This window comes from Dendrobates tinctorius, unplaced genomic scaffold, assembly GCF_039654945.1.
Source record: "Dendrobates tinctorius isolate UK_male_01 unplaced genomic scaffold, ASM3965494v1 ptg000007l, whole genome shotgun sequence".
Lineage (NCBI taxonomy): Eukaryota > Metazoa > Chordata > Amphibia > Anura > Dendrobatidae > Dendrobates > Dendrobates tinctorius.
This window is the reverse complement of record NW_027361675.1, coordinates 33,748,856-33,764,634: the sequence shown is the minus strand read 5'-3', so window position 1 is coordinate 33,764,634 and position 15,779 is coordinate 33,748,856.

Here is a 15,779-nt window from a genome sequence, read left to right as displayed (position 1 = left end):
CTAATAGAATGGTATTTAATAGGGAGAAATGCAAGATTTTACATCTGGCCAAGAAAAACGAAAATTACATCTATAGAATGGGAGGAATAGAACTAAGCAACAACACATGTGACTTGGGTATACTAATAGATCACAGACTGATCATGAGATGACAGGGTGATGCAGCAGCAAAAAAGGCAAACACAGTTCTAGGATATATTAAGAGAAGCATAGAGTCTAGATCACTTTAACTAATTATCACCCTGTACCCCTCCTTGGTCAGGCGTCATCTGGAATACTGTGTCCAGTTCTGGGAACCACATTTTAAAAAAGACATAGAAAAACTGGAGCAAGTTCAGAGAAGAGCTTCTAGGATGGTCAGCGGACAGCAAAGTATGTCCTACGAAGAAAAGTTAAAGAATATGGAAATGTTTATCTTGCAAAAAAGAAGGCTAAGAGGAGACTTAATAGCCATGTGCAAATATCTATAGGGATGTCACCGTGTAGAGGGATCATTCTTATTCTCATTTGCACATGGATTCACAAGTAGCAATCTAATGAAGCTGATTAAAAAGAAGATACAGATTAGATATTAGAAACAACTTTTTTACAGTGAGGGTGATCAATGGGTGGAGCAGGCTACCACTAGAGGCGGTGAGTTCTCATTCAATGGAAGTCTTCAAACAGAGGCTGGACAGACATCTGTTTGAGATGGTTTAGTGAATCCTGCATTGAGTGAGGCATTGGACATGATGACCCTGGAGGTCCCTTCCAATTTTAACATTCCATGATTTTATGATATTCTATGTCCTCCATGCTTAACCCATGGCAGGAACACAGAGGTATTATTACACACTATGCTACATTCACATGACTGTTTTTTGGTCCAAATTCTGTCTGTATAAAAACAGACCTTAGGCTACTTTCACACTTGCTTTTTTTTGCAGCGCGTTTTTCCCGCAAAAAATCGCATGGAAAAACGCAAACGCATACAAATGCTGCATTTTTTTCAAGCATTTTTATGAGCATGCATAAAAAAACGCAGCGTTTTTATGCGTTTGTATGCGTTTTTAGTGCGTTTTTACCGCATTTGCGTTTTTTTCCAACATTAGTTGGCCCCTCACACTAACCCAAACCATGACTTTACTAACCCTAACCCTAACCCTGACCCTAACCCTTAACCAAACCATACCCTAACCCTAACCCTGACCCTAACCCTAACCCTGACCCTAACCCTTAGCCAAACCATACTAACCCTAACCCTAACCCTTAACCAAACCCTACCCAAACCCTAACCCTAACCCTAAACCCTAACTAACCCTAAACCCTAACCCTTAACCAAACCATACTAACCCTAACCCAAACCCTAACCCTAACCCTAAACCCCCTTAACTAACCCTAACTCTAACCCAAACCCCTAAATTCCATTGTCTAACTAATGGTCAACAAAAAAACGCATGCGCAAAAAAGCATACATGAGCATGGCAATGCGCACATATGCGCACCCATAGACTTATAATGGGTGTCTTGCTGTAAAAAAACGCATTGCGCGCGCATGCGTTTTTTTGAGGCAAGTCGGACGCCCAAAAAATGCAACAGGATGCATTTTGTGCGCCCGAGCGCACACCAGAAAAAAACGCATGCGCGGAAAAACGCATACAAACGCATGTGTATGCGCACATAAGCGCATCCGATGCAAAACATAGGAAAGAAAAACGCATGCGTTTTTTAGTGCTAAAATACAGCGCAAAAAAACGCAAGTGTGAAACCAGCCTTACACGGTAAGCAAACTGACCAATGTAAATGGGTATGTTCACATGATTTTATGTATGGATCAACTGTGTGTGTAAAAGAAAATCACAGCATGCACTAAACTGATATGTTTTTTGAATGTGAATGCAGAAGTTTCTGGAAATAGCTGGAACAAGCTCTCTTGGCAGTCAGCCAATTGCTGCAGCTGAAAAGAGTTTCAGGAGAGAGAAGTCAGTAAATTAAGGCCTGGTTCACATTAGCGTTTGAATTTCAAAAAACTCTCCATCACATCCAAGCATAAACAGTGTGAACAGGTGCTTAACCTAGAGTCACCAACTCATATACATTCAAACAAAAAAGCGTTTTAGTCCGCAGCGTGGTGCTGCAGACTTCTTTCCTTAAGCTCCGCCTACTTCCGCATGCATCCTCCGTACCTATCTTTAACATTGTGTACGCAGGGACATGCGTTGTATGCGGATGCGTCCATGTGCGTCATTTTGAAGTGCCCTCTGAACCCAACATGTTGCATTTCCTTGCATTTGGCTGGCACGTAAAAATGACGCACGCAGAGAGGCTTCCACATACAATGCATGACCCTGCGTACACAATGTTAAAGATACTGAAGGTATGCAGGACGCATGCGCAAGTAGACGGAGCTTAAGGAAAGAAGTCTGCAGCACCACGCTGCGGACACAAACGCTAATGTGAACATAGCTTAATTAATGCAGACTGCAAAAAGGAGATGTACTTCCCCCATTGACTGCTGGGTTTAGAAGGGACCAATAGAAAAGGAGGGAAGCTGACAGCCTTCAGATTGGAACAACTCCTAATGCACCTCCTGGAGGTAAAAACTGTCTCAGAGAAGAAGCATACTTCAGCCCTAAGTGAGGAATATTGAGTAAGGATTACTAGAGAGACAGCCTGAGAACAAGGGAATTGAGTTGATAAGACAAGGAGCCCACAGAAATCTGCCTGTCCTATGTATGGGTGAACCTTCAACTGAGAGTGTAAATTTGAGCACCAATTTCTTATTTGTATATAGTCATTTACATTAGTGAAGAGACTGTTGTTTTCAAGTTAGTACTGCTTCTTCATGATTGGGGATTAGCATCACAAACCACCATCACTACCATCATACGCTACTTTAAGAAGCAGCTACTGTGCAAATCATCATTCATCACATTACCCTCTCTGATGTGTGCAGATCGTTATCAGTCATGTGTCCAGGTGCCCATCTCCATCTGTTCGATACGTACAGGCCCGGATTGGTAATATGCCCAACCGGACATTTTCCCGCTGGGCCCCTGTCATGTGGGCCGCGGGCGGCAGTGCCTGCTCATCTGGCCGCTTGCCAGCTGATGCGGCCACTGGTCTGGCTGTTGTTCCTGCCGCCGGCCCTCTCTGCAGGCACAGCGGTTATAGTTTCCAACCCTCCTGGGATTTTTCTATCCCTCACTGCAGGGAGATAAGCCGCCGCGCCCCCCACGCACCCCATCCTCGCCCTAGCATGAGACCTCCCCCCCGCAGCCACTCACAGCGTCGCTTGCCTGCTCTCTTCTCTGTACACAGGACCTGTGATGAGGTCACAGGAGGGGAGGAGTCAGGGGGTCACATGACCAGGAGTCTTTGTCCAGACCTCTGACTCAGCCCCTCCTGTGACCTCATCACAGGTCCTGTGCGCACAGCCCTGCCTCTTGGTGTCTGCAGGACTCTGCTGTGCTGGTTGTCATGGCGCTGGATGAAGGAAGTATGTGTGGGGTCAGGAGGGGTTTACAGGGTAGATGTAGCAGAGCTGTGTGTGTGAGGTGTACAGAGTGGAGCCGTGTGTGTATGAGGTGTACGGAGCGGAGCTGGATGTGTACGAGGTGTACGGAGCAGAGCCGCGTGTGTATGAAGTGTACGGAACGGAGCTGCATGTACGAGGCGTACGGAGCGGAGCAGTGTGTACGAGGTGTACGGAGCGGTGCCGCGCACGTACGAGGTGTACGGAGCAGAGCCGTGTGTGTACGAGGTGTACGGAGCGGAGCTGGATGTGTATGAGGTGTAAGGAGAGGAGGCAGATGTGTACGAGGTGTACGGAGAGGAGCCGTGTGTGTATGAGGTGTACGGAGCGGAGCTGCGTGTACGAGGTGTCCGGAGTGGAGCCGTGTGCGTATGAGGTGTACAGAACGGTGCCGTGTGTGTACGAGGTGTACGGAGCGGAGTCATGTGTGTGTACAAGGTGTACGGAGCGGAGCCGTGTGTGTACGAGGTGTACGGAGCGGAGCCGGATGTGTACGAGGTGTACGGAGAGGAGCCGTGTGTGTATGAGGTGTACGGAGCGGAGCCGCATGTACGAGGTGTACAGAGTGGAGCCATGTGTGTACGAGGTGTACGGAGCGGAGCCGGATGTGTACGAGGTGTATGGAGAGGAGCCGTGCGTGTGCGAGGTGTACGGAATGGAGCCGCATGCACGAGCTGTATGGAGCGGAGCCATGTGTGTACGAGGTGTACGGAGCGGAGCCGTGTGTACGAAGTGTACGGAGCGGAGCCGCATGTGTACGAGGTGTACCGAGAGGAGCCGTGTGTGTACGGAGTGGAGCCATATGTGTACAGGATGTACGGAGCGGAGCCAAGTGTGTACGAAGCATACAAAGCGGGCTTTTCCCATGGACATGGTTGTACATGGTGGAGCCCCGAGGAGCATTTTAAAACTCACACATGACGTTCCACCAGAAGTGATGTGCTGGATGCTGACCGGTAATGAGATAATTTCATGAGGAAATTGTGACGGAACTAGGAATGCTTCAGATCCATCACCATGTCCTCCTCCGACAACACAGACAGCAGGATCACCTTGGAATCAGGGATGCCGGCCATGTGAGCGGATCTTGATATGTCCTGCATCGGGAGGCTCAGGTGGGCACTACAATGGGAGCCGGGCTGCTTTAGTATGTTTATAGAATCTTTCTTTCTCATTCCTTGTTCTGTCTTTCCCTCATTTTCTTTCTCTCTCTATGTTCTTTCTTTCCCCTCTTTCTTTCTTTTTCTTTCCTCTCTTTCTCTCTGTTCTTTCTTCTTTCTCTCTCTCTGTTCTTTCTTTCTCTCTCGCTCTCCTTTCTTTCTCTCTCTCTGTTTTCTTTTTCTCTTTCTCTGCTTTCTCTCTTCCTTAGTACCAGTCAGTGTGCCCACAGTACCAACAAATGTGCCCATAATGCCAGCCACTGTGACCTCAGTACCAGTCAGTGTGATCAGCAGTGCTAAATGGGTGCAGTTGGGCATGGACATGGGTGTGACTAGTTGCGAAATGGATGTGGCCGGGGCGTGGCCTAAAATTTGTAGCGGTGCGCTGCACACGCCACAGTCTTTGTCCCTCTTTCCCTTCCTCAAAAGTTGGGAGGTATGATAGAATCAGCTATGACCAGGGGGTCTGGTTGCCCAATGGATAGCAGTTCTGCCAGGAATTCTGTCACTGTGCGTACAAAAGGGGACAAAGCTTTGGGAGGAGTACTGCAACTAAAAGCAATAAATAGGACTGAGCTGAAATACTGGGCACAGCTGTAACTACATGTTATATAGTCGTGTTAATCTCTCACTTCTTGTAACTTACAAGTGTATAAAGATATTATATAGTCACCATGTGACTAGTGGGCCTGTGTAACTTCAAATGCCAGGGCTGAATTTTAGTCCCAGTCCGGCACTGGATACGTACCTGGCATCACGACAAACTATTTCCCACTGTTACATTTTTTTAAAATATTTTTTTAAATATTTTTTTGGGGGGACTTTGTGTGTGTCATTGGAGAGGGGAAGAGGTTTATTATGAGAGAAAGATTATAGACGGCCAGGAGCACAAACCCTCCCTCTGCTGTATACCACATGAGGTTGCAATAGCTTGGATGTCATATGGATGTAAAAAGTGGACATACAGGTTGTATACGGATGACAATACAGATTTAAAATATACATTTTTTTCTAAATAAAAATTGGACAATTTTCCCATACTTTTATGAATTTTGCCTTAGGGCTCATTCAGATGAGTGTTTTATATATGTGCAGTCCATGTGCTGTTCATATTAAAATCAGATAGCACAAGGATCAATGTTATTCATTTGGGTAGTTCAGATGACAGTTTTTTCACATGGATTGACTAAAAAAAATGCAACATTCACTATTCTCTATCATATTTTAGCTGAGATTTGCCTTTTCAAGTGTATTTGTGCTCCAAAAAAAAAGGATCGAATATGGATCGTCCGTATAGCATCTAATTATTACACTGATACATTGCAGAATTAACATAGTAAACTGTATTTGACCTTGTAAATTTCACAGACAAATTCACAAAGTTTGGTAATCCTTTGACATCCTGATGAAGTAGTAATTACTTTTGGAGTTAGCACTGAGCTGCATGCGCTGGATCCACAAAGATGACAATAATTAAGTGTGCCTCTGTTATTTTATAACAGCCTATGCCTGAAAAATAACATTTATTGTAGGATAACTTCTTTTAAAATAAAATTGTCTTACACATCACTTCTGGTAGGCAGATGCAAACCTTACCACTATTTATTAGAATTCAGCCATGATACTTAAGTACCAGTACTTAAGTAAGGCTACTTGAGTTCTTTGTTCTAGTGAAAGTAAAGTAGATAGTATTTTTGTAATAAATATGGATGCAAAGCTCTCAGACACTTTAGACTGTTGACAAAACAGTGAAAGGGCTGTTTTTCTTACAGGAAAAGTCACCAAACATCAGATATTCTTTTCAGTGTTCATTCTGCTATTCTGCAATGCTAATATTTACTGGTATATACTCCACTGTTTAAATTGGAGATAAAAATGGATATTCTATTCACCCTTTACAAAATATCAGTTTTTTTAAGATGATATCATGACATTTCTCTTTGAACAGGGCTATTATTCAGTGAATTGCTAGCATTCTTCTTTTTCTGTGGTTCACAAGCCAGGCTTTCTTCAAAGAATCTGAAGGCTATATATTTTTTCATCTTTTTTTTTTCTTCAGGGAAACGTGTCACTACAGAATGAGAGGGATGTTGCATTGCTGCCTAAGAAAAGCAAACCTCCACACCCAAACAACTAAAGCAGATCTTACTGTCTATTGTTCACCAATTACTAATCCCAGGGAAGGATCAATAGGCTAAGATGCTCTAAGAATGCTAAGGCTTCTTTTACTTTGAACTGAGTATTACTAATAACAATGGCAGTTGAAAGTGATTTCGGATTTAACATGATCTGAAGAGGCCAATAGCTTTATGATGAGCCAAAATCGCTTTATCAAGTCAAAAGATTTAGGATTGTGTTGACTTACTTGAACTAATGAATATGATATTTGTGGAACAGTTCAATAGCAATAAATGCAGCATATTAAAAATAGCAATTTTATATTTTTAAGGAACATAACAATTTAAATTTTGCTTTTACCTTACTATAACGTGAAACCTGTATGGTTTTCAAGTCATGTGTTTGCACTCTATGCAGATTCTTCTTCTTTGATAGGCCACTGGGTCCATGTTTATTGATATCCTATCTCCTCAAGTTCAACATTAAAGGGATTGTTTTTGAATCTTCATTTTAATAGGCATATTGGGGGCATGGTTCTGTGGAACTTATTAATATATAAATAACTAGCTGAAGAGCCCGGCGTTGCCTGGGCATAGTAACTGACTGGCTATTTATAATAGATTATAATAATTATACTTCACATAAATTGTCGCTGTGTGTCATCTCCCCTGTATATAGTATATACCTGTGTGTCATCTCCCCTGTATATAGTATATACCTGTGTGTCATCTCCTCCTGTATATAATATATACCTGTGTGTCATCTCCTCCTGTATATAGTATAGCTGAAGAGCCCGGCGCTGCCCGGGCATAGTAACTAACTGTGGTTAGTTATAACAAATTATAATTATCCTCCATCCCATAGTCCCGTGCCCACATGCCCATATACCCATCATACATATCCTCCATCCAATAGTCGAGTGCCCATATACCCATCACACATCCTCCATCCCATAGTCCCATGCCCATATACCCATCATACATATCCTCCATCCCATAGTCCCATGCCCATATACCCATCATACATATTCTCCATCCTATAGTCCCATGCCCATATACCCATCATACATATTCTCCATCCTATAGTCCAATGCCCATATACCCATCATACATATTCGCCATCCCATAGTCGAGTGCCCTTATACCCATCACACATCCTTCATCTCATAGTCCCATGCCCATATACCCATCATACATATCCTCCATCCCATAGTCCCGTGCCCATATACCCGTCATACATATCCGCCATCTCATAGTCCCGTGCCCATATACCCGTCATACATATCCTCCATCCCATAGTCCAGTGCCCATATACCCATCACACATCCTCCATCCCATAGTCCCGTGCCCATATACATATCCGCCATCCCATAGTCCCGTGCCCATATACCCGTCAAACATATCCTCCGTCCCATAGTCAAGTGCCCATATACCCATCACACATCCTCCATCCCATAGTCCCGTGCCCATATACATATCCGCCATCCCATAGTCTCGTGCCCATATACATATCCGCCATCCCATAGTCCCATGCCCATATACCCGTCAAACATATCCTCCATCCCATAGTCAAGTGCCCATATACCCATCACACATCCTCCATCCCATAGTCCCATGCCCATATACATATCCTCCATCCCATAGTCCAGTGCCCATATACCCATCACACATCCTCCATCCCACAGTCAACCATTATGACATCATAATGAGCGGTGGCAGGGCTTGCAACCTATGATGACATCAGCGTCGCCATGGCAACCATTGTGACATCATAATGAGGGGCGGGGCTTGATACACACACACTGCTTCCCCAGTATGCAAATAGGGGCATTATGACATCATAATGAGGGGCGGGGCTTGACGTGCACACACTTTTTCCCCAGTATGTAGATAGGGGCAAAATTGTTTGGTGAATTGGAACGTGCGGGGTTAAAATTTCGCCTCGCAACATAGCCTAGGATGCTCTCGGGGTCCAGACGTGAGACTGTGCCAAATTTTGTGGCTGTAGCTGCAACGGTGCGAATGCCAATCCCGGACATACACACACACACACACACATACACACATACATACACACTTTGAGCTTTATATATTAGATATATGATCTCAATTAGCACCTTCTTAGTGCGGCCTTCCTCCAAAGTGCATATCTGTCCTAATCACAAAATAGAGGAGTGGCAGGGGTAGGAGCATGAGATAAGACCAATCCAACAACATTCTCCAATTTTAAAAAAATACACCTGAAAGCTGTTTTTCAATTGAAGAATGCTGAAGTACAGGTTTAGTCAATTGTGCCTCCAACATTAGCAATTCTGTAGACAGGAGAATCATTGTATCATTGAGTTGGAAGGGACGACCTGTGCCATCTGGTCCAACCCGTGTCTCAAAGCAGGATTCGCTAGATCATCCCAGACAGATGTCTGTCCAGCCTCTGTTTGAAGACTTCTATTGAAGGAGAACTCACCACCTCTCATAGCAGCCTGTTCCACTCATTGATCACTCTGTCAAAAAGTTTTTTCTAATATCTAATCTGTCTCCTCCCATTCAGTTTCATCCCATTGCTTCTAGTCTTTCCTTGTGCAAATGAGAATAAAGATGATCCTTCTACAATGTGACAGCCCTTGAGATATTTGTAGACAGCTATTAAGTCTCCTCTCAGTCTTCTCTTCTGCAAGCTAAACATTCCCAAATCCTGCAACCTTTCCTCATAAGACAAGGTTTGCAGACCGGTCACCTATCTGATCGCTCTTTTCTAAACTTGCTCCAGTTTGTTGATGTCTTTTTTAAAATGTGGCGCCCAAAACAGGACACAGTATTCCAGATGAGGTCTGACCAAAGTGGAGTAGAGGGCAATAATGACTTCACGTGATCTAGGCTATATGCTTCTGTTAAACATTCTAGAATTGCATTTGCCTTTTTTGCTGTTGAATCACACTGTTGACTCATATTCAGTCTGTGATCTATTAGTATACCCAAGTCTTTTTCACATGTGCTGTTGCTTAGTCCTATTCCTCCCATTCTGTATATGCTTTTTTCAATTTTATTGCCCAGATGTAGTACTTTGCATTTTTCCCTGTTAAAAACCATTTTGTTAGTTGCTGCCCAGTGCTCAAGTTTATTTATATCTTTTTGAATCCTCTCTCTCTTCTCTAGTATTAGCTATCCCTCCTTGCTTTGTGTCATCAGCAAATTTAATCAGTTTACCCTCAATTCCTTCATCTAAATCGTTGATAAAGATGTTGAACAATACAGGACCCAGGACAGAGCCCTGCGGTACCCCACTTGAGACATTCTTCCAATTGGATGTGCAGCCATTTGCGACCACTCTTTGGGTCCGATCACTAAGCCAGTAATAAATCCACCTAACAGTTGCTTTGTCCATTCCATGCTTATTCATTTTTTCAATAGGAATGGTGTGAGATACTTTGTCAAATGCTTTGTTGAAGTCAAGATATACTACATCTACAGCATTTTCTTGATCCACCTAGTCAGTGATTCTGTCATAGGAGGAAATTAAGTTAGTCTGACATGATTTATTAGTTACAAACCCATGCTCTCTGGTTAATCACTTCATTCTTATCCAGGTACCTACATACATGTTGTTTAATAATTTGATCAAATATCTTTCTAAGTATAGAAGTCAGACTCACCGGCCTATAATTCCCTGGGTCCACCTTCTTCCCCTTTTTGAAGATAGAAACAACATTTGCTCTACTCTAGTCTTCTGAGACTTTTTTTCTGTTCTCCAAGAATTTTCAAAGATTATGGAGAGTGGTTCAAAAATTTCTTCTGCTATCTCCTTCATTAATCTGGGGTGTAATTCATCTGGACCTGGAGACTTGAATTCATTTATGTTAGCTAAGTGTTTCCTCACTATCTTTCTGTTTATAGATATCCTGGATTCTTCAATTCCTTTAATAGGACACTGAAGATCAGTTAATGTTACATTTCCTTTCTGAGAGAAAACAGATGCAAAATAGGATTGTAAAAGTTCGGCCTTCTCGACATCCTTTCTTACAATTTCATAATTTTCATCCTGTAAAAATCCTATAGCATCTTTGACTTTTCTTTTACTTTTGACATATCCCCAGAATCCTTTTTTATTGCTTTTGATGTCTCTTGCAAGCCTTAATTCATTGTCGGCTTTAGATAATCTTAATCATGCCCTGCAGGTTCTGTAAACAGCATTATAGTCTTCTTTACATATGCCTCCCTCTTTCCATTTGATAAACATTTCTTTCTTCCCTTTTAGCATGTATTTAAGTTCTGTGTTTATCCATAATGGTTTCCTTAAATGCTTTGTATTCTTCTCTCTTTTTGGAATTATTAACGATTGTGCTTTGAGAATCTCATTTTTCAAGATTTCCCAAATTTAACCTTGAAGTCTGAGTCTTCACAGGTCTTCCTCCTCCAGTTATCCAAAATTCTAAAATAACATGGTCACTGCCTCCTGTAGACAATTGTATATACTGCATACCTACCCAACATTACAAATCCAGCAGGACAGTTCTGAGTTTGGTAAGTCCTGACTTCAAATGTATCTTTCTCTGAAGGACAAAGATTAAATACAATAGTGCAACAAGGAACTGATAGATCTCTACTGTTCCATCTGAGTTTAAAGCGAAGGATTGCCAATGATATTCTGAGGTCACATGACTAGTATTGTGAAGAAATGGGAGACACAAGCACAAAATAGGGTCTTATCTCACATATGCAATAAGCAGCTTAGCCAAAAAACTGCTCACCTGGTATTAGGTGTTGAAAGCATGTATAGATAAGGGCTGCTGCAGATCCACAAGTTGGTCACCAACTATGTGAGACAGAACTCTCTAGAGGAATAAATGGATTTTTGCCCGCACTTCCCAAAAGATGAAGTTCCAGACGGTTATTAAAGTTGAAAGTGGTTTATTCTATGTGTTTCAAGGTTTATTTGCAACCCCTTCATCAGAAAATACCATGACTGGCAGATGAGGGATGCTTGAGTGGAGGAATCATACTGTGCGGGAAAATGGGGGAGCATGATGCTGGGTGCGGGGAATCATATTTTGTGGGTGATCATAAAGTTTGTGGGTAGCATACTGGGTAAGGGGCACTGTGGGATTACAATATTGTGTGTGTGGGGTGGAAAGGTGGTGTCATCAAACTGTGTGTAGGTTTGACTGGTGGTATCATACTGTGTGTGGGGAAGACAGTGAGAGCATTATATTATGTGGGTGATTGGGGGCACCATATTGTGAGTGGGTGGCTTTAGGGGCATCATACTTTGTGTGAGACATCATAGTGTGCAGGAAGCTGCAAGAGCATCATATTGTGTAAGGGTTTGTGGGTGCATCATACTGTGTAGGTGACACTGGGTGCATCATCCCTCCTAGCTTTTTGTCATCAGCAAATTTAATCAGTTTACCCTCAATTCCTTCATCTAAATCGTTGATAAAGATGTTGAACAATACAGAGCCCAGGACAGAGCCCTGTGGTACCCCACTTGAGACATTCTTCCAACTGGATGTGCAGCCATTTACGACCACTCTTTGGTCCGATCACTAAGCCAGTTATGCATCCACCTAACAGTATACCAACTGCATATAAATATTCATCGCAAGTAAATATTTTCAGTCCAAGAATATCTCTGCAGCTGAGATTTTTGGTGCTCAGTGTAAATAGAGCAGTATACAAGGTAGCAAATAAATATGAGATGAGAGAATAGAGGCAGGGCACTTATCAATTTTGTGAATAAAACTTTTCTTCCTTTATTATTCCATGTTAAAAGGGTATAAACGTGCTTAGGAGCAGATAATCCAAATTCTGAAGATCAGCATGAAGGCCATTTCATGACATAACTCATCTTCTGCTGCATAACTTGATCCTACCATACCTCTCACGCATATAGGCAGAGCAATATAGACAATACACATACAAAGAACTATTTAAAGACCATAAATGGTAATAATCGTATACTGTACAAAAGCATTTCAATTCTAATGAAAAGATATTTAATTAATCTCTGCCATTAAACCAAGTGAACCTAATGTGTCAGTAATCATCTATAATGCTTCAGTATGAAGTAATTTTATTTATCTTCAGATCCTGGTTTTAGCCCTAGGTTGACCAGGAAAAGATAGACAGTCAGGACTTATTTTCACCATGGATCTTACGTGATCAATTAATCTGGGTCCCATTTTCCAGTGTTAATTGCGGTGTTCAAGGCACCTTACGAAGTCCTTATCCATAGTATTGATATGGCATAACTTTTTTGGTCTCCTCATCTGTATATTTATTTGTTATTTTATTTTAACACTGCCATTTTTAAGAACAAATGATAATGATTGTTGTACACTGTTCCGTTATGTATTACTGTATGTGCATTACGATTGTACTGCTGTTGCCACCAGATGGCCCTGTTGATTTAGCCTTATAAATGGACTTGCAACTTGAAGAGGAGTGCAGAAGGCGGTAGAAAGCACATGGAGTGGGAGGAGATTCTGCTGTTCTTAGAAGAGAGATAGTAGTGTGCTTGCTGAGAGAAGAGTTGGATGTTGCTTTATATCAGCCCAAAGTTATTGAGGCACCTGAAGTGGGGGAGTGTAATGGCTGAAGAGAAGATTTCTGTGTGTAAGTATAAAGATGCCAAGAGGCACATTGTTTTGAATGGTGTGGATAAAAGAAGGCAAAACCACTCTTAAAATTTAAGGCAAATTAAAAATATAACTTGGGAGAGTCCCAAAATGTACATCGGTTTCTCCACAAAATTTCATACAGGGCACATAAGTTTAATAAACAGATTGTACATTACTTTAAACATGATCTAGAATGGAAGCAGGGCATGTTAGGAAATTAAGAAAGCTATACTCACCTACAGGACTGACATTGCTCCTCTGCACTTGGTGCCATTTACAGATCTCCAAGCATCGACATCCGATAGTGGGCATCATATGACCATTTCAGCCAATCAGCAGCCGCTGATTGACTTCAGCTTTCATATTCCATATGTGCTGGAAGAAGCATTTTTATACTAGTAGGTGAAGGATTGGGATATTAGATTAATTTGCTTCTTTATCTGCCAAAATTGTTCAGTCATTACCAAAATTCTAAATTCTGAAGTAAAATCTGTATTCTGTGAAAACAGACTTTCCCATTACTGAGATAGGATATGATAGATGAAATTCTATGTAGATAGAAAGGTGGGGAGGAAGAGGGAGGAGTTCTGTCTTTAGCTCCTCCCTATTCCTGTTGCCATAGAATTGCATTAGTTGCAGCTGCCATATTCTATCTCAGTAATGGGAAAGTCTGTCTTCACTGAGTACAGATTTTACCTCAGAATTGAGAATTTTGGTATTGACTGATCAATTTTGGCAGAGAAAGAAGCAGCTTTATCTGATATGATTTATTACATAGTTGCTTATTCTCATGTTTACTATTGATTTATTAAATACAAAATAAAAAGATGGTTAAGAATTAAGCTTCCCATACACATTAGACTAATGTTGACAGAACCTGCTGTTAATAAGGGGTTCAGCTGACAGTCTAATGTGTTTGAGAGCCTTGAATAATGGATTGTTGGGGGAACCTAGATCTGACATGTCCAATTTTGGATAGTTGATCATAGACATGACTGTTAACTGCTCTCTCATAGAGCACACAAGAGTGCTCAACTGAACGAGTGTTCATATGTATGGGAGAAATGACCAACCACCATCTAATGTAGGGTTCCCCAACTCCAGTCCTCAAGGCCCACCAACAGATCATGTTTTCAGGATTTCTCTTGTATTGTACAGGTGATGCAATTATCACCTGGGCAATACTAAGGAAATCCTGAAAACATGACCTGTTGGTGGGCCTTGAGGACTGGAGTTGGAGAACCCTGATCTAATGTATATGATGCCCTTTCGAGTGGCACAGTGCCGTATTATGTGAGCTGGCAGTCACTGTTGCACAACATGACTTTGGGTTAGATCCTTAAATTTGGTTATAGAAGAGCTCAGAAAAGTTGTGCTATTGTTTAAAGAAAGTTATTTGTTCATCTACATTGTCTGTAGCGTTCAAGTTAGCAACTCTTTTATGCTCTATAATTATCTTTATGGATGAAATGTTCTCACATGAATCTCCTTTTCACATATTCCTTTCACATTTTATGCCAGTTGCTTTTTCATCTGTTAGGAATGGAAACTATGGGTCTTATTCATCAACACTGGTCTATTGAACACCACTTTTAACCCCTTTCTGCCATATGATGTACTATTCATGTGACCTGGGACTTAATTCCCATCTACGGAATAGTACATCATGATTATCACAGCTGACACCCAGCACTAAGTGCCAGGAGCGTCACGGACCGTTCCCGGCACTTTAACCCCCGTCACACTGCGATCAAACATGATTGCAGCGTTCCGGTGGCATAGAGAAGCATTGCACAGGGAGGGGGCTCCCTGCGTGCTTCCCTGATACCCTCAGAACAATGCAATGTGATCGCGTTGTTCCGAGGGCCTCCTCGCTGCAGGCCCCTGGATCCAAGTTGGCCGCGGGGGTCCTTGCAGGTCCTGCAAGGAGGTGGCTTGTCAGTGCCTGCTGAGAGCAGACACCGGCAAGCCTCCTGCACTGCCTGTCAGATCACTGATCTGACACAGTGCTCTGCAAAATGTCAGATCAGCGATCTGTCACTATATAGTGATGTCCCACCCTTGTACAAAGTAAAAAAGTAAAAAAACAAAAAAATATGATGTGTAAAAATATTTTTAAAAAATTCCTAATAAAGTAAAAAAAAATATTGTTCCAAAAAATACATTTCTTTAGTAAATAAAAAAGTAAACATACACATATTTAGTATCACTGTGTCCTGCCCTATAAATCTTTCCCACTAATTAACCCCTTTAGTGAACCCCTTGAAAAAAAAGGCAAAAAACCAATGCTTTATCATTATACTGCCGAACAAAAAGTGGAATGGCAAATGATCAAAAAGACAGATATAAATAAACATGGTACCACTGAAAACGT